At 42.7% G+C, this 18,423-nt stretch overlaps 1 protein-coding gene and 1 long non-coding RNA gene across 6 annotated transcripts in view; one reads left to right on the plus strand and one right to left on the minus strand.

Moving 5' to 3' along the window:
- The window catches only part of LOC6529378 (protocadherin-like wing polarity protein stan), a 47,170-nt gene extending 30,155 nt beyond the window's left edge, over nt 1-17,015 (minus strand). For 4 of the 5 annotated variants that reach the window (XR_005560496.2, XR_005560495.2, XM_039372002.2 and 1 more), the window contains exon 1: nt 16,401-17,015. The gene's annotated coding sequence lies outside the window, so the exon portion shown is untranslated. The remainder of the gene's footprint in view (nt 1-16,400) is intronic. The other variant, XM_039372001.1, reaches the window with a different exon arrangement.
- Nucleotides 13,678-15,025, plus strand: LOC120320970. Its single transcript, XR_005560497.2, has 2 exons — nt 13,678-14,038; nt 14,107-15,025. It is a non-coding gene; the product is annotated as an uncharacterized LOC120320970 (long non-coding RNA).
- Nucleotides 17,016-18,423: the final 1,408 nt, after the last annotated feature.

Raw genomic sequence — 18,423 nt, forward strand, 5'->3', positions numbered from 1 at the left:
TCTCTGCCGTAAGAGTTATTTATGTTTACATTACAAATGAGTGCTGCGGCTGCTTTTGCTGGCATTGGACATAAAGCGCTGGAAATCATTAAATATTTCGCATTTAATTTTACATTCGCCGCCCGGCAAATATTTATATCCCTGCGGATGCTTTATAAGCTCCTCCGGGCTGCCAACAGTATTTCAAAACTTATTTAATTAGTGCCATAATGTATGATTATGCCGAGTGCCTTTCAAATGATGGCTTTTTATTTGCTTGAAATAGCTTGGCGTATGGGTGGTAAAATAAAAACTTAAATATCGAAATATTTATTGACTATACATAAATTAACACTTGGAAAAAGCTATTACTAGAGAATACAAATTATAAAGACTTCATACTCGGAGAAGTATAACACAACGTTATAGATTTGTGCTGCCAAATTCTTAGTAATAAAAAGTATGCTTTCATGTTCTACAGATTAATTAAATTGAAATTATGCAAGGAAACCCATGAAGCGTAGACAGCTTTGATTAACCCACCATAGCTCGACCCTTAACCCTGCACCATTCCTCCTCCCATTGACGATTGCTATTTGGAAGCAGGGAACCCATTTAAACGACGCCCACGTGACTGCCAGTTGATCCTGCAGTTTAAGACGAACATCACGTAGCCATCCAAATGCTTTTCAAAATATTTTTACTAGGTCGCCTGGTGCCGTAAAATAAAACAAAATACAAGAAAATAAAACGCGCATTTTCCACGACGTCTGGAACGTTTGGAACGTGACATAAATTAAGTTTTCCGCCATTAATGGAAAATATTATGAGCAGATACCAAGTGAAACGGAACAGAAACTTGTAGACTGGCAACTTTTAGCCGGGTAAAGTATTTCAATTTACAATTTACAATGGGCGAGGGAGAAGTTGGATCCAAAGTTGAGCCAACTTGAATTGGCGATTGTCGTCGACTCGATTGAACGGCAGACTGCAGACTGCAGCTGAAGTTTGGTAATTTCACAAAGCTAAGACCGAGCTATATTGATTTAAGCTGGATGCAAATTCGTCGGAATGTGCTGGAAAATATGCAACAATTTCGGATGTGCAATTGTCCGGGGCAGAAATATTTAATCGCACCCCTAAGCCCCACTTTTGAATTTTGACATGGCGAATGCAGTCGGAATTCGTGCTCCATGAATATTTCTGGCTTTTTGCTTCATTGATTTCAGCATGCATTTTTCACTAAGCTGCCGAAGCATCGTTGTCTGGGCAAATGGTTCGGCGGGGAATCACAAACCTAATTCAAATTGCTTTGGCAATCTGCAAAAGCAAAAGAGGACTGAAAGTAGCCATGTTAAGTAGGCAACTTCTCCTCACTCAGTTCTAAAGGGATCGTAAAGGGTAAGTGCTGCAGCAGCAGAACAATTGCAACACTCTCCAAACAGACAACCCATTTAGATCCCTGGGGTGTGAGGCATGTTAGGGGTTCCTGCCCAACGACTCCGCCTCTTCTTGACCGACTTGTGCTGACCAGAAAAAAAAGGGAAATCCCTGCTCCTTCCACTTCTCGGGTTTATGGCTCTGTTCTATTTCATCAGCTCGGGCTTAGAGCTCCGGCTCCCGTTTGCTGACCCCGAAAGTCGGAATCCTTCGCTCCGCCATCAGCTCACATTTCGCATTTCACATTTCGTAGTCCGCGCTCATAAACATTTTAGTGGCGGGGCACGTTTCGTTTTGCGTCGAAATGCGTGTAAATTGCTTTCGCTTTGCTTTAGCCGCTGCAAATGAAACTAAAAACGCCGACCGACTGTTGAATAGTTTGGACCAGCATTGTGTTCCATTTTATCCCTCTAGTTTGCCAAAGTTGGCAAATGGCAAATGTTTGCATACGCCGACGTGATGCCCAAAAGGATAATGGAAATTTCTAAAAATTGTATCGCCTTGCCGCCCATTCCGCACCGAAACAATTTTGTAATCGAAAAAGTTTGCCAGGCCTTCTGGCCCAAAGCAAACAATTAGTTTAGGGTCTGTGGTAGGAACTGGGAAACTGGGGCGAGTCTGAGTGCCATGCAGTTCAACCAGCAAATGTCAGATGCCTTTATTTATATCCCTTAATCGCTTGCTCATGTCACGGGCTCATTGGCTCTGGTACACTTGACTGCGTTCGTCGATGTCAAACTATGACAGCTATGAAGCACACCAAACTAAAATTTTGATGGCTGGAAAAAACCAACTAAATTAAAGGCTATTGTTATGCATATGTCACGAATCCAGCGTGAAACAGCTTTATGATGAGTTGAAAGCGAAAGTGATGGATAAATCGACCAGTTTTTACAATGTGTATTTAATAAACTGAATATATGTATATCTATGAAATAATACAAACATTGAAGACCTGAAATGGGGGTTGATTGAAACATAAACATGACCGAAGCGAACCAATAAAAGTATGCTTTGTCGAGCGTGGGTCAGGTCGACGGCAGTCCAAGATTTCCTGTGATTACTCCACCGAAGCCAAAGCCTCGGCGTTTTTCCTCCACCACTAGAATCCGCATTATCTGCACAGCCGACCGCCTCCCGCCGCCCGCCGCAAAACCATTAATAATGCTTAAAATTTAAGTCCTGGCAAATTGGTTTAGCCTGAGCCGCAAAAATATATTCCCACTGCTCGGAAATAAGGCGCAAACTGTGGGCCAAAAATGTTTGTGTCGCAGTTAATTATAACGCTTAAGCTGGCAGCCGAAAAATTCCTGCCTGCGGGTTGAAATCAAGGGGGTTTATAAATATATATATACATATATACGTGCACAAGATGTCGAGTTTTACCTGTCAGGCGTTAATAATTTACTTGTCGACCTGCCGCAGCAGCCAAAGAGCAAAACCAAACAGCGCTGACAGCAAATTTGCTTTTAGTTTGCCTGCGGAAACTTCCACATGGTTAACTAATTAAAAGTTATTAGAACATTCCCGCCCACTTTTCACTTGTGCAAATTTATTGAAATTTATTTCGTTTGTGCGACACGAAATTCACATTAAAATCGACTTTTATGCGGCACATCTCAGGCCACAGGACACATGGACATGACGAGCTCCTGCCAACTAATGTGCCTCACGGAGCTCCTAGTCCTGGCCAATTACCTCCACCTGATGGGTCCCGGGTCAGCTTTAATTAAACGAAATATTCGCTTTGTCCGAAGGCCGTTATACGGCTGCCCAGTGTGTTTTTGGGCAATTTAAAATGCGCAGAGACGCACGAAAACCGGGCAAAAGGACCTTTTCTCATGTCGATCGTTTGTCGGTGCCTAAAAGCAAATATTCATCTGGGGGTCCGCATCGTGTTTCACAATTTTTATTGGCATATTTACCGAAAATTAAATGGAGCGTAAAGCAATCTGCCCCAGCATCCACTTCCACTTCCTCTTCCATTTCCTCTGCCCTTTTGGGTGATTTGCACACGCGGCGTATGCGTAATTTGTATGCCATTAAGGCGCCGGGCGCAAAGACGAATTACATTAATTGCTTAGGCATCCCCCATATATCGTATGTATACGTATCGTATATAGAATGTATATATAAATTGTATAGCTGCACTGGCTCTGCCCACTGGAACGCATTCATTTGTAAATTGTAAATTTCGTACTCGACGCTATTGTTGATTTTTGCAGCATCTGCCTCCATTTGAGCTCCCTCACTTTTCATATTCCTTGATAATTGCTTTTATTCGCTATTCAGAGCTCTCGTTCTTTTTTTCCCTTGTTTGCAATCAATTTGATTCTCCTGGGACTTGACCAGAAATTAATTAAAATGCAAATTAATTTGCAATTATGAGAAAATCCCTCATAGAAACTGCTGCTGATAGATGCTTGCTGCCATTCTGCATGAAATTAAATCGATATTCAAATAAGCCCTTGTCCTTAAAATCAGCAAAAAAAAAAAAGAGAGAGAGAGAGTAAATAATTCAAAACAAATATTTGGCCATGAATTAATTGCAATTTTACATTGTTTGCCCAACTATCAGAAAGCTAGATGATGACAGAGCGACTCTTTCAAGGATTACAAGTGGAATGCGAAACTAAAAGCTTAAAAAAGGGGGCTTAAACCATAATATTAATTCCCTCTGCCGTTTTGTGGGAAAACTTTTGAATGCTTAACAAAGCTAAAGTGTTTGAAGGAAAAAAGTAATTAAATGAAAGTTCTGGTCTTCAATAGACAACATGTAGCGCTTAAGAAGCCACAGGTATGTGAAGAAGTGTGATTTTGCACACCTTAGCTATCATTTACGATAGAACCCTTAGATAATCGCTTATTGATAACCGCATTCGTGCGTGCCGTTCGATCACACACTCAAATCAACAAATGGGAAACCACTCTCGATAAAAGCCTATAATCGCATTATCCGTTAGCCAAATCCACTTACACGGAAATCAATCAGCCCCATTATTGTCTGGGTATTCGAATAGTTGCCATGACCACAGCGAGGAAAGCAGGCGAAAGAAAATGGCCAATCAGTGGAAATCTGGGTAAGCAAAGTGCAAGCCATCGGAGGATTCTTGTAAGCCCCTGAACTTGTTGGTTATAGGGTATATTGTGTTGGTATATGTAGGTGTACCATGCAGGAAGCGAAATGTAAATAAATACGTTCGCAAATATATCAAATTCCCATTGGTCAAAATTTTACTTGTCTGATTCAATTAGTTTGTTTATTTTTTTTTAGAGCGGTATGTGTTATTCGAAGTATATCTAAAATTATATTTACTACAATTTATCATAAATGATGGCTGCTATTTAATTGTTTTGGTAATTCTTTGGGGTCTTTCTGAGTAATTAGTCAAAAGTGTAAAATCAAGATGCTGGATATGCCGCAGTCTACTCCCTAGACCATCCCTGTCCTTCTGGTCGGCTAACCATGGACTGGGGCATATGTTAAATCAGTCGCCGATAGCATCGAATGCCAAGAGGGAAGTTGAAAAGTGGCGAAATGTGGACGAGGGGCGAAATCAAAGGTTAATCACCCCTGCAGGGCACGCAACACAAACACATGGACAGCCACACGCATACATTAGCTCCACATGGCTCTCTGTCTCTGTGTGAGTGTTTATGTGTGTGTGTGTGCTTGTGAATGGGATTTTCGATACGAGACTTGGCCAGAAGTTGGAGTTAAGGACACCACTTGCCAAGGGTGAGCCGTGCAGCCCTTCTGCTTTTTCCCCCCAAGAAGGCTCAAAGCTTTTTGCAAAATGGCGCACTCACATATGCAACTGTGTACCAGAGTCTATGTGTATATGTGTGTGTGTATGTGGATGTACGCTTACCACTTGAAGTTCTCGATTTGACTCGAACTGAACTTTTGCGTGTTTCAATACCATAAATACTGCATGCCTGTCTGCCCCCCGGGAAAAGCGGGGTTGGGGCAATGGGGGAAAATGGGGCGGAAGGAGTCACATATGCGGCGGACACACTCGTAAAAAAATATGACCAATTATTTGTCATCAATTTCGGGAGTATTGACAGCTCTAAAAAGTTTTTATTTACTTTATGCCCTCGAGTTTACTTGTATTGATGAGTGATAAAATGTTACCTGCTGACCATGTAGTTTCGAAAGGACCTATTTAATTTTTTAAAGACTTCTCTAAAAACCAGATATGTTTATTGGGGTCCTTAAAACATCCTTTTTGATGACTAAATTAAAAAAAATTGTAAGATTGTTTGTATGCATCTATTAAACCATATGATTCTTTTTTGATGCTGGTACCAACTTCCTTCTTTAACATAACATGTATGCTTACGAGCAACCTATCCAAACAAATGTTTCTGTGTAGAAACATTTTTGTGTGTCCTAGACAAAAAGCATAAACAATCTCAACCGGTATTATAGCTAAACTTTTATTTGCTAACTTTACCTCTGTGAATGTTCGGCCAGCCATAATATGTATCTGTGCAGAATTGCTTTAAATTTAATTCAAAAGATGCCATGGATACAATATTTAAGGCATATCAATTAGAGCTGCAGTAATTGTACATTTTAATAATGGAGAGTGGACGCCCCATAAATGATGATCTCCAACAGACTTTCAGTTGACAAATGATGGACGGATGAATCATCCCCTTTCGCAGGACTTCCTCTTCGACGACCCCACTTTCGCGACGACGTTTTAGCACACAATCAAAATCCATACGAAATGAGCTGCGCTGCTCCTTGTTTAGCTCCTTCGGTTGATTATTTTTTCATTAGCGCCTGAGGGCAAAACTGCCGGGGGCGGTGGCTATATGGAAACTTGGGGGCGGGGTCCCTCGGTTGGCCACACGAAAGAAATGTCACAGTCCATTCTTATTTATTGGAATAATTTCCGGAGTGTTTCTGTCACACTGCTTTTTTCAAATGGGGTGTGGGTCGTTGAATGAATCATTGGATTTACAAGCTTTGCATAGACAAACAAAACAGAGAAATAAAATAAAAAGAGAAAGCACTGGCGAACACGCCATGTTGGGGTGCGGAAAACGCGCTCAAAAGTGGAGAAATTTATATATTTTAGAAACATAAATAAAGCGGGTCCGAATGGAAGGGACTAAATGTCAAACATTCGTTTGTCCCCAGCGCCGCGGGCTTCTTTGATGCAGTTCGTCGAGGCGTTGAATGCCACCCTCGCTTTGAGGCCCCTTTTTATTTGGACTTTTAGTCCTCCTCCTCCTTTCTCCCTACCTTTTGACTTTCCCTCTTTTTGGACACCACCCTCAGCGTTTTGTAATAGAGTTTAATGCAACTTTTGCGGCAGGCTGGACGAATGGCTGATGACTGGCTGACTGACTGGCTGGCAAAAGCCTTTTCCACAGACACAAAAACTGAAAGAAGGGAGATCCTGCGTGAAGTGCGCAGAGGGGAGAAGGGTGTGCCAGGGGGTTGCATTAGCCGGGAACTTCCCTTAAAACAAATGCATAGAAAATTCTATGAAGCAACGGCCACAACAAGAAACAGGAACAACAGCCGGCATTTTGCCGAAAAAAGGACTTGCTCGTGTCGAATATATTGATTTTTGGTCCTGCCGCCGCCGCATCCTGAATGAAACGCACACAAGCACACTCGCACAGACTCACACGCACACACACACAATTGATTGTGTGTGCTTGGTTGTATCCTCCCCAATTTTGGCGAGGCGATCAAGCAACCACCAAAAACGCTGAATGCGTGGGGTGGTTTCGTTAGTTTTTCATGAAAACAGGGACAACAAGGACAACAAGGACAACAAGAACAACAAGAGCAGCAACAACAAATGGAAATGCAATCAGCAACAGTAACAACAACAGCAATAAAGGAGCAAGGACAACGTGTCCAACAGCTGTTCTCCGCTTTCCAGGACGACAGGGACGGTGGTGGTGATGATGATGATGATGATGATGATGATGAGACGGCGATGCTGAGTCGTCTCCTTATGATATGCAAATATTTGACGAGCGCAATAAACGCAGAATTTTCGTACAGTGTAAGAGGAATAAGAAGAGACAGCAATGCGGGAAGGAAGGAAGCAATTTCTCGCAGGACGAAGAACATAGAGAGCGATTGAGAGCGGTAGAGCAAGAGAGGGAAATGACGCATTAATGCCCTAAGTATATTGCCGGCAATTGTTTCAACAATTTAATTCTAGTGTCCAAGGCGAATAGCTTTTGCTTCACTAAAGTTAAAGGAAATTAAAATTAGTTTAACTAATAAAATGGGGCCCAATTTTATAGCAGAAAATTAATTCAATTGAAATAAAAAAAACACTACATTTCTTACTTATGGTTAACCATTAAAGCACTTTGTTAGTCTTCAAAAAGTTATACACTATTGCATAGACTATTATTTGTGGCGATTCAATAGAATTTATTTACATTTAATTTCGTTTATGGCCGACATGGGCATTCAGTCTTCTCATTTGGCACATAAATAACCCTGGCCCCTCGATATCCTGCCAAAATGCGTGACCAAAAGTTAATGCCCGGTTCGGAGACAGGGTAAAAACAACAATAACACCCAACACCGGGGGACTGGCGATGGGCTACAAGTGTTTGGGATGCCGGGCCCCAGACAAATGCAAACCCATTACGGAGAGATGATGATAACCGGAATAAGGACGAGTACGGCTACGGGCAAGGGTACGGGTGCGAGTACGAGGGTAAGGATGGTGATGGGAATGGAGATGGGGATGGGGTCTTGAGCCAGAGCCAAAGTCAGAGCCAGGGCTTTGTATGCAAAGGAAACTCGACAAATTACGACGAACAGCCCAGGGAAAAGCGTCAAAAGGAGCGTCGATGGATGCGGAGTGGGGAGCGGGCAAACCCGGAGAGAGCACACATGAATGGGCATAGGGAGAAAAATCGGCAAAAGCGGAGCGAAATAAAAATCCCATTGCCAAGTAGGAATATGCCTTTCAGTCAGCCAGGACAGCCAAGTGAGCCAGGTAAGCACACCGGGTTACTGGCGAGTGGTAACTGCCAACTGGCAACTGCCACGCCCCGTTGCACGTTGAACACACCTGCATGAGTCATGCTGCCCCCAGCCGTCGCATTTTGGATTTCTGTTTATGTTGCACGAGAGTTTATTATGGCAAGCAGAGGCAAGGACAACAGGCAACTCAACCACCCTGCTGGCTACACTCAGAAAAAGGTTGCATCCACTGCTAGCCTACCCATAGAAATCGTATTGTTGGTAACAAGTAGTATTATAGTAACTAAATAAGAATACAATTATCTGATGGGAGTAGTTTATTAATGCCAGTACAAGGGACAGAGAAATCCCCGCAGATTCTATACGAATAGCTTTTTAAAAGATAGAGAAATATCTCTCTCTGAGGAACTCACCCTAACGAGTTATAAATTGCTATTGGAAAATGTAAAAAAAAAGAAATATCCGACCGTATGTTTTTTTCGCTCTGTGTGGGCTTCCTTTCCTTTGACTCGCGAGTCCCGAATCCCGAAACCCGAGTCCTTTTGGCCGTCTGCTGCTTTGCCTCTGGCAGCGGCATTTATGGCGCAAACTTGTTTAATATAATGAACACTGCGGAGCAAAGTCAGCTCGCCATCCCGGTATCCCGCCTAGTGAAAATAGGAGGACTAGAGAGTGGAGAAACCACCCTCGGGGGCGCTAGAGTGCAGTGGAAATCCACCACCGACGAGTGGTGTTGCGGACCCGGACCTGCAACCACCTTGCCGCAAATACGATGAACAAACACAATTTCTGTCGCTCGAATGATGCAGCAGGCTCTTTAAAAATGAGTAAAATGCAGCAGCACAAGAAGCAGGGGCAGCAGACGGAGCAAGAGCAGGAGCAGGATCAGGAGCCCTTTGATTGCATCACTCAATCGTCGTGGAAGAGAGTGAAAATTGCTTCGACTTCGTGTCCTGTGGCTGCTCATTAGTGCTGGTCAAACGAAAACAGAAAATGTCAGGCATTTCTCGAAGCTGCTCTGATTGAAATCGACCACAAAACGAGTTGTGTCATGTAAATGTGGCTTTGGAAAGCAGAGTTCCCTGTCTCTGTCCCGCCAACAGTCTCCGTCTCTGTCTGTCTCTGGCCATGTCTCGTCCTTGTGGCGCCGCTCGTTTGGGGCTTCTTTATTGGCCAGTTGGGGCAAGGGGTTCTCATGCGTTTGTCTGCAATGAACTCCTTTGCAATTCCATCCATTCACTGTGCTTAACATGATAATTGTTTGCGAGAAATTGTTGTTCGAGAAACATTTGAAATAAAAATATAACAGACACAAGATTGGATACGGGATTCCATATTCCAAAACGGCATTGATGAGTTCCGGAAACGATGAAGCTACTGCTGCTGTTATTCCATTTCCCCAATTAAATCTCTTTGGCTATTCATTTCGGACGAGAGTATCCAAAGCCGCAGCTTAGCCAACTTTATGGATAGCCATCAAATGAATAACCATCACACTGAGACACTTACGACCAGGGATTGATGCGCGAATTGCACTCCGTCCATCCATGTTCTACCCCTTGCTCATAATTGTTAGCAGCAATAAATTTCAGCTAAAGATAAAGGACTAACGCAAACTGACAGACTTTCTAACTCCGAGCCACAGACACGTACGCGCGTGTATCCAGGCGGATAACAGAGTTCATCTTCGCCCCAAACTCACACAGCTACACTCGCAAAAATCTTCGCAACAATCTATACAGACTGGGAGATACCACCACTCTATAATCCATTTATTTGATCGCCCATAGATTTTCTATATTTAAATAGTTACTTCAAACGCACTCAAAAATAACAGCTACTGATTCATTTATGATTCTCCATCTAAAGGAATATTTTTCCTCAGTGGCGATGATACAGCCACAGAAAAAGACACACACGCCGGCAATAAAATGCGGATTCAAATATGAAATAGGGAGAGCAAGAACCCGGAATGGGGTCCCGATAAATTGAATGGAAAGTTTTATCTGGCAACGAGTTAAGCTCGACGCTAATCGCATCGGAGGCGATAAACAGGAGCGCTGGCAACTCTGGCACACATATAGTATATCTGCGATGCGCAGCGCAAATTCAATTTGCTTAAATTGAAAATGTGGTGCGAACTTCCACTTCCGTATTGATAGGATGCCACAAACACGCACACATCCACACACGCACACTTCCACACAGCCATACAGACATACCAGCAAGACAGGCGTACAGCCACACTGGGGCCAGTGTGGCCAACGGCGTGTGTAGGGCACGTTCACTGATGGCTTAACAACTTATTTATGCTTAGCTATAGCGAACCCCTTCCCCCAAAACTGTGCAAACTCCCCCCGAATCCCCCCTTTTTTCACCAATCCCCCATTTCGCGCCATCGTCATGGCGACCGGCTCTTGTTGCTTCGCTTGCTTGCCTTCCTTGTTTGCCTGTCGCGGCTTTCCATTTGTTTTTGGGGATGGCAAACAGCTACAGACTCCCACTGACATCACTCCCCATTTTGCCGCCTTCCTGCAGGAGAAGGAAAACCTGCTGGTGAATTGTCCTCGGCGTTTTGTCTCCCAACTAAGGGCTGGCAATTTCATTTAAATTTAATTCCACTTTCTGGCACGTTGTCAGCGCTGTCAGTTTATTCAAATTCCCTTGTACGGGTACGGGCACGCTCGTAAGTATACTCGTATACAGCTCAGGCTATAGCGAAAGCAATAGCAATACATGTGTGCGTATGAGTCAAGGACCTGCTATAATCAAAATAATCAAAATAAATTGCAATATGAAACTATTTGCTCGGATAGACAAAAGGCACTCGGTTGTGGCCTCGAACACAGAGAGTGGAACATTTTCCTTCAACACCGACACCTTTGCTGCCATCAAGGATATGCATTTCAGCATTTGTTGGCGGACTGAGGGTGGTATCGGTATTATTCTGCTTCGAATCGTTATGTTAATGCTCCAGGCTCCAGGATCTTGCAGGAATGGCAGAAAAGATTGACAGCGATACACAGCCATTCATAGCATACATTTCGGGGAGATAGAGCCAGCGAATGACAAAGGCCCGCATAATTGGGTTACGCTCCCGGAAAAGTCTAACAAATATGGGTCAACTGGCGAACAACGAAGATATAGTCGGAAGCTGTCGTCCAGAACTTTTTCTAGGGACCAGAAGCAGGGGTTCTGGGGCTGATAAATTGTATGCAATTTATATATACAAGCGTGACTGACATGCAAATTGTGATAAATTAGAGGGGAAAACGCTGGGCGTAGAGGGTGTACATGCCACCCCTTTTTTTCAGTCTACACCCCCAACTGAGCCAACTTTGATAAGCAAACTTGCTTGACATCGAGCTGGCGATGAAGTACGGCAAACTGAGGCCGAACTCTACTGATTTTGCTGCTGCATTGGCTTTCACTCGTCTGGCAATTTGATAAAGTTATTACTGGATGCACTTCGGCGGGGAAGTCGGTCAGCTTAATTAAGCCAATGAATTATAAGCTCCACTCGGCACTCGATGCGGCGGCCTGGTGCCTGCTGCTTTTGCATTCATTTTGAACTCTAATGAAGCGTAATTGATGCAGTTTCTGCATTATAAACATGTGACGTCCATTGATGAGTCGTTTTAATCAAATGAAATGCGGCGACGGCTCTTGCTGTTGGCCAATTACACAAATTTGTCGGCCGGATGGCACTTGACTTTCGGAGTGCATTTGGCATATAAATCACGCCCTAACACCTTAAACTTAATAACGTAATATAACTCACTTTGGGTAGAATATAAGGAAGAAAAGGTGGGCTGTGACTGTAGATAAGTAAGGTGACCACAATCTTTTATTGAAATCGAATTTTTGACAAACTTCTTTAAATGTATAGGTGGAATATAGGACTACGTTAAAATAGAACGTAATTAGCTGCTTTATTTATGTTTCTTATTTATTTATGTTTCATATTTGTTCGAAAATATCGATTGCGTATGAGCCGATTAAATAAATTCTCGCCTGTTCATTTCATAGTGTGGCACAAATGTAAAGGCAGTTGCAGAATAAATACCTTTAATTAAGAGTTTAAGTACGAAAGTTTAGCTGCAATGCAATCAATGTATTAGCTCTGTTAAGGTAATTATGTTACATTGTAAATGTTTTACTCAGAGTAATGAGAACATAATTTCAAGGTGGTAAGCATGCAAATCTTGCTAATCAATTTTACTGTGTATGCATCGTTGGATTTGAAGGCAAAGAGTCCCAATTCGACGTGACTTATTCTTGCTAACGAGAAGCACTACGTCATTCACTTAATTTGACAGCCCGATCTGCCCGGGGGCTTCTATGCATCGTACGTGCATCCGCCCACCCAAATTGATAAGTCTAATTAATGCAATTGAAACAAATTTCTAGCATGCAAATGAACGGCACACATCTCTGGGATCCCTGGCTTTTGGGCATGTGCTGGATGCTTGGACATGCCTCATTAGCCAAAGTGCCACAAACTTTGCCTCCTCTAATTGAATTAACACTAATGAGGTCTCTCGCACACTCTCCAACTTCTGAATCACCCGATGCCACTGCCACTGCCAATGCCAATGCCGATGCCGATCTCGATTCCAGCGAGGTGGGAATTCCCCATCTGCCAGGGAGAGCATCCTTTTTGCCGTATTATTCATGCATTTCCCAAGCGCAACCCAAAAACCGCCCGTGCCACTTGACGCGATAGTAAATTAAGCAAAAACTAAAACATCGTTTGGGGGATATGCCTGATGTGCAGGGCTGTCAATCAATCAATTTGGGCACTCAGCCATGGGCAGGGTTGCCACCGCACCACCACGTTTCGGTTGCTTTGAACATGCGAGATTTTAGTTTGCCAACGGCCAAACAAGCTGTAATTTCATCGAGCCAGGACACTAAATTCCTGATTCTAATTGACGCATAAATATGGTAAATTCAACGGGTTTTGGCCAAAAAACTTCTGAGAGTCGGCATTATATTAAATAAAAACTAAATTCATTTTATTTCATGTTTGTTAGCAATGATTGGTATCTTGAGTAAGCAAAGAGCAAGCTTATTCGTTTTGATTTGTAAATAAACGTAGGTCTAAATAGAATATAACAAGCAAAGGGCACGGGTATTGGTTTTGATTTGTAAATAAAAATAAGACAAAATACAGTATTACAAGACATAAGGCTTATGGGGTTCAAAGTGAGGAAAATGATTATCAACAGTGATTTTTTTCCATAAAAGCCTTGTTATTTCATTAAAAGGAATACAATTACAGAATATATTTCCCCATGACAGTGTGTTGATAGTTGATGGATAGTTTTGGGAGCTGAGTAAATATCTAATCAGTATATGCTCTCACAGCCAGCATTCATAATTCATTCCCTGTATTGGACTTTTCCACCTGTTGAACATCCGAAATACAATTATCAACGAAACCAAATCAATATCTAATTTCGACGGAGGAGCCCAGAGAAACATAGCCAGCCAAATGCCATCAATCATGCGCCGCATGACATAACATATCCAGCCGAGTCTGGATTTGCTTCCATCTGTATCTGTAAATGTATCTGTATCTGTCTGTATTTTCGGATGTATCTGCGGACCACTGCTGCCGTAAAAAACTGAACCGTACGTGTGTATATGCATCAATTAAGCTTTTATTCTAACATAACAATTTTGAATGTGGCCGAAACCAGTTTTGAGTGCGACCAAGAGGCCCTAGCCTACGCAGAAGTATCTCATGGAGACCCGAGTGAGTAATGGCCAAGAGAGGCCACCGTAAACCCACAGAAGATACCGAAAAATGTGGACCATCAACGTCATCAATGAATCTCTGGTGTGCACACGAGTTCCAACTCCCAACTCCTTGCTATGCAAATCCCATTTGGCCATTGGCCCTCGGACTCTGTAATAAATTCCACAATAGGCTGTTGATATTTTGATGGACTCAAGCCGGCCACAAATCAGCCACATTAACTGGCACGAGACAACATTCAAATGTTAATTAATCAAGTCATAACGAGTTTTTCTATGCCGGCTTGGATTTCTCATGGATTGACTGAGGTTAGTTCGCCGTGCGAGTTGGACAATTCTCAGTGAATGTGGCATCAGAAGCCGGAAAAAATAACCTTTCTTCGTTGGCTCCTTGGCCAACTCCTTGGCCAACTAAAGTCTGAACTGATCGCTTGGAGCTCACAAAAAAAGAAAAAACAAAAAACCAATAAAAAACAGGTTGTGGCTACCGAAGAAAAAGAGAATGCATTCTGGCCAGGATGATGTTCCGTAGCGGATCTGCCTGCCGGTGGTGGATTGCTCCTAGCCTGGCCGAGACAGCTGCAAAACCACCAGAGAGCCAGGCGCTAACAAACTCATTTTTAGCACGGAAAAATATTTTATTTATTTGAGTAATTCACTTCTTTTATGCATTACATATCCGCAATTATTTGTTTAAAAATGTAAATAGATTAATTGAAAAGCTATTCTACAAATATTTCAAGAAAAAAGCTAGTTGTAAATATCTACGGATAAGACTTTTAACCTTCAACTTCAAATATAAATCGTCTTTTGTATGTAACTAAGCATGGCTCACATAATAATGAACCTAAGTAAATACGATTTTTTTCTCTGCACCAGCCGCAAGAAGAATGGGAAAAGGTTGGTAACACGGCGAGAAAAGAGAGAGAGAGCTAGGGAGAGGAAGGGAGAAAGGGGACGAACGAGGAGCAGTAGCAGAAAACCAGTCTTACAACAATTTTTCAGCTACTTGCCACTGGCACTGGCAGGCTTAAAATGGACTTGACTTGACTCTTCAAATTGCACCAAACACTGCATTCCAACTAGAAAATCATAAAACATAAATGTGCGAGAGTATCTCAAATGGCTCCCACTCGAAATAAAACAAAGAGCCTGTTAATGGCCTCGAAAATAAAATATTTCCTAATAAATTGGCAAGCCGACAAAATCGTCGAGTGAATAATGTATCCAGCAGATAAGTTTGTCCCGGCCTGCTGAAATATTTATGCGCCAGACAAAGGGCGCAGATACATGTACAAAGATACAAACGCAATGGCAAAGGCAAAATCTCATGGGCAAGTGTGAAATGCAGGGAAAACAAAGCACTTGCAACGCTCAGATACAGATACATTTGTATCTCGTGCAAGCATTTGATTCCACGATTCCCCGATTCCGATTCCAATTTCGGTTATGTTTTGACCCGCCTCTTCTCCTTTTTCTCCTCTCGCTCTCCGCGTTTTTGACCCACGTTTTAATGTGACTTTTATTGTGCTTCCTCCTTTTGTTGTCTCATTTGGTATTCAGTTTAATGTTTGTTTAGAGCTTCGCATTTGTATCTTTTTGCGACGGCTCTGAACTTTAACAGTTGCACTGTGTGAGCGTCGGACTTCGGCTTCATCGGCCAACTGTTTGGGCCAACTGCTAAATGGAGATGGCCAAGAAAGAGGCCCTTGGTTTAAGGCCCGATTGGAGCTCTATTTTATTGCCGAAGCCCCAGAGCTTAAAGCTGCTAATTAAGAACGTCTCAAATCGAAACATTTAGGAGTGAGCCAGAACCCATAAGCTTGAAAATATTCTTTGGGAAAAACCTTGATGAACCATAGACAAAATGATTAATATCTTCAAACGAAGAAGAAAGGATTTCCAAATATTGTACATATTTCAAAGAGAGAGTTGCCTATCTATATGTAAATAATAACTACATTTTATATATTCAAACGCTTCGTAAACATAAATTTCGCTTTTCCGGTGTGACATAAGCTCTTTACAACGAAATTTATCTAAGAGATTTAAAGCCCATCCTGCGGAACATATAGTGTCCTGTTGGAACGACACCTGTCATACGTCATGAATCAGGTGTCAGGCGTCGCACAATTCCCATTAGAATGCAGCCGCATCGCGCCCACAAGGACATATGTACAAGTATGTGCGCGAGCGCATATCCTTGATATATCCTGGCTGGAACGTGTGAACTTACAGGCTTTTGTTTGCTCTGCCGCTGAACTTCCACGCGTGGGTGGCCAATAATCCGCTTTAGCTGCACGGCTGCATTGTTAAATATTTATGATATTGCATTTAAAATCGCGCATCCGTGTTGTTTCCTGTGCGTGAACCCTGTGTTTGTATTATTAACACAATATATTATAATTAGCACTCGCCAGTTGGTGTGGCTGACCTCACTCTAGCACTGTTTAAACTGATTTAACTATTTCGACTCCGGGAAATTCAAATAATGCGAATAGTAGACCGACTATAACCCCGACCGGTGAGCTGGGCGGCGAAAAGGGGGTGGTTGTTGGAAAAGCCAACGCACTTTTCGGAAAACAGCAGGCGAAGAAAAGACCGCGCGTAAAAATTCACTGAGAGCGGGGACTGTTGTGTTGGCGAAAAACCGGTAATTTCGACCGTCGAAGTTGTTACTTTGAGTTTGCGTTTACCTCTGGCTTTTGGCTTTGCACTTGCCTTTGCATTTGTCTTTGATTTTGACTTTGCAGAGACGCGCACGCGTAGCCCCGAGTGGAAAATAATACCGTTTTTGCTGGCCAAACGCTCAAAACGCGTCCAATCGGTCCGGAGTCGCAGTGGTAACTGGCCAAACCAGAAACAGAAACTCAGTTTCTTGCTGAAACTCAGTTGCAAGCCGAAGCGAGTTCGTGTATCCGATGGATACTTTCGTCGGTGGTGGATTTTCTGCGGGGGGTGACTCCATGTTTCAGCAACATTGTCGCGACTGTCGCAGCATGTTGCTGCAGCATAGAAGTGCCACCAAATTTTTGTTGCATCCGAGCACAGAACCTTGCAATTTGTTCCAGGATTTTTTAACCTGTAGGATAATCAACCCGTAGAAACTGGATTTCTCCCCGTGCCCGGTATTCCCTGTCGCCTGGCCTGGGTATACTAGATTAGTTGAAGTATGTAACAGGCAGAAGGAAGCGTTTCCGATCATATAAAGCATGTATATTTTTGATCAGGATCAATAGTCGAGTCGATCTGGCCATGTCCGTCTGTCCGTCCATCTGTCCGTCCGTCTGTCCGTCCGTGCGTATGTCCGTCTGTCCGTCCGTCTGTCCGTCCATATAAATGTCGAGATCTCAGGAACTACAAAGGCTAGAAAGATTAAGCATACAGACCCCAGAGACATAGACGCAGCGCAAGTATGTCGATTCATGTTGCCACGCCCACTCTAACGCCCACAAACCGCCCAAAGCCGCCACGCCCACACTTTTAAAAAATAGTATGATATTTTTTCATTTTTTTATTGCCCTTCTAAATTTCTATCGTTTTGCCAAAAACATGTATTTAATCATATACACCCCGCACCCCGCACGAAATTTCTTGTCTCTTATTTTAATATTATTTTTTATATTATTTAATTATAAAATATAAATATACAAATTATTTTAGAATAATATTTTTAGATTTTAGCACCCCGCACCAAAAACTGTCAGTGTGGAAATTTCTCCTTTGCACTTAAATGCGCTCCTTTGCGCTAAATCTTTTTATATCTGGCTTTAATTGGTCCGATCTATATTCTTGCAACATAATGGCCGATGCCATAGATATTTTTATACCCGTTACTCGTAGAGTAAAAGGGTATACTAGATTCGTTGAAAAGTATGTAACAGGCAGAAGGAAGCGTTTCCGACCATATAAAGTATATATATTCTTGATCAGGATCAATAGCCGAGTCGATTTGGCCATGTCCGTCTGTCCGTCCGTCTGTCCGTCTGTCCGTCTGTCTGTCCGTATGAACGTCGAGATCTCAGGAACTACAAAAGCTAGAAAGTTGAGACTAAGCACACAGACTCCAGAGACATAGACGCAGCGCAAGTTTGTCGATTCATGTTGCCACGCCCACTCTAACGCCCACAAACCGCCCAAAACTGCGACGCCCACACTTTTGAAAAATGTTTTGATATTTTTTCATTTTTGTATTGGTATGGTAAATTTCTATCGATTTGCAAAAAAACTTTTTGCCACGCCCACTCTAACGCCCACAA

This window comes from Drosophila yakuba, chromosome 2R, assembly GCF_016746365.2.
Source record: "Drosophila yakuba strain Tai18E2 chromosome 2R, Prin_Dyak_Tai18E2_2.1, whole genome shotgun sequence".
NCBI lineage: Eukaryota > Metazoa > Arthropoda > Insecta > Diptera > Drosophilidae > Drosophila > Drosophila yakuba.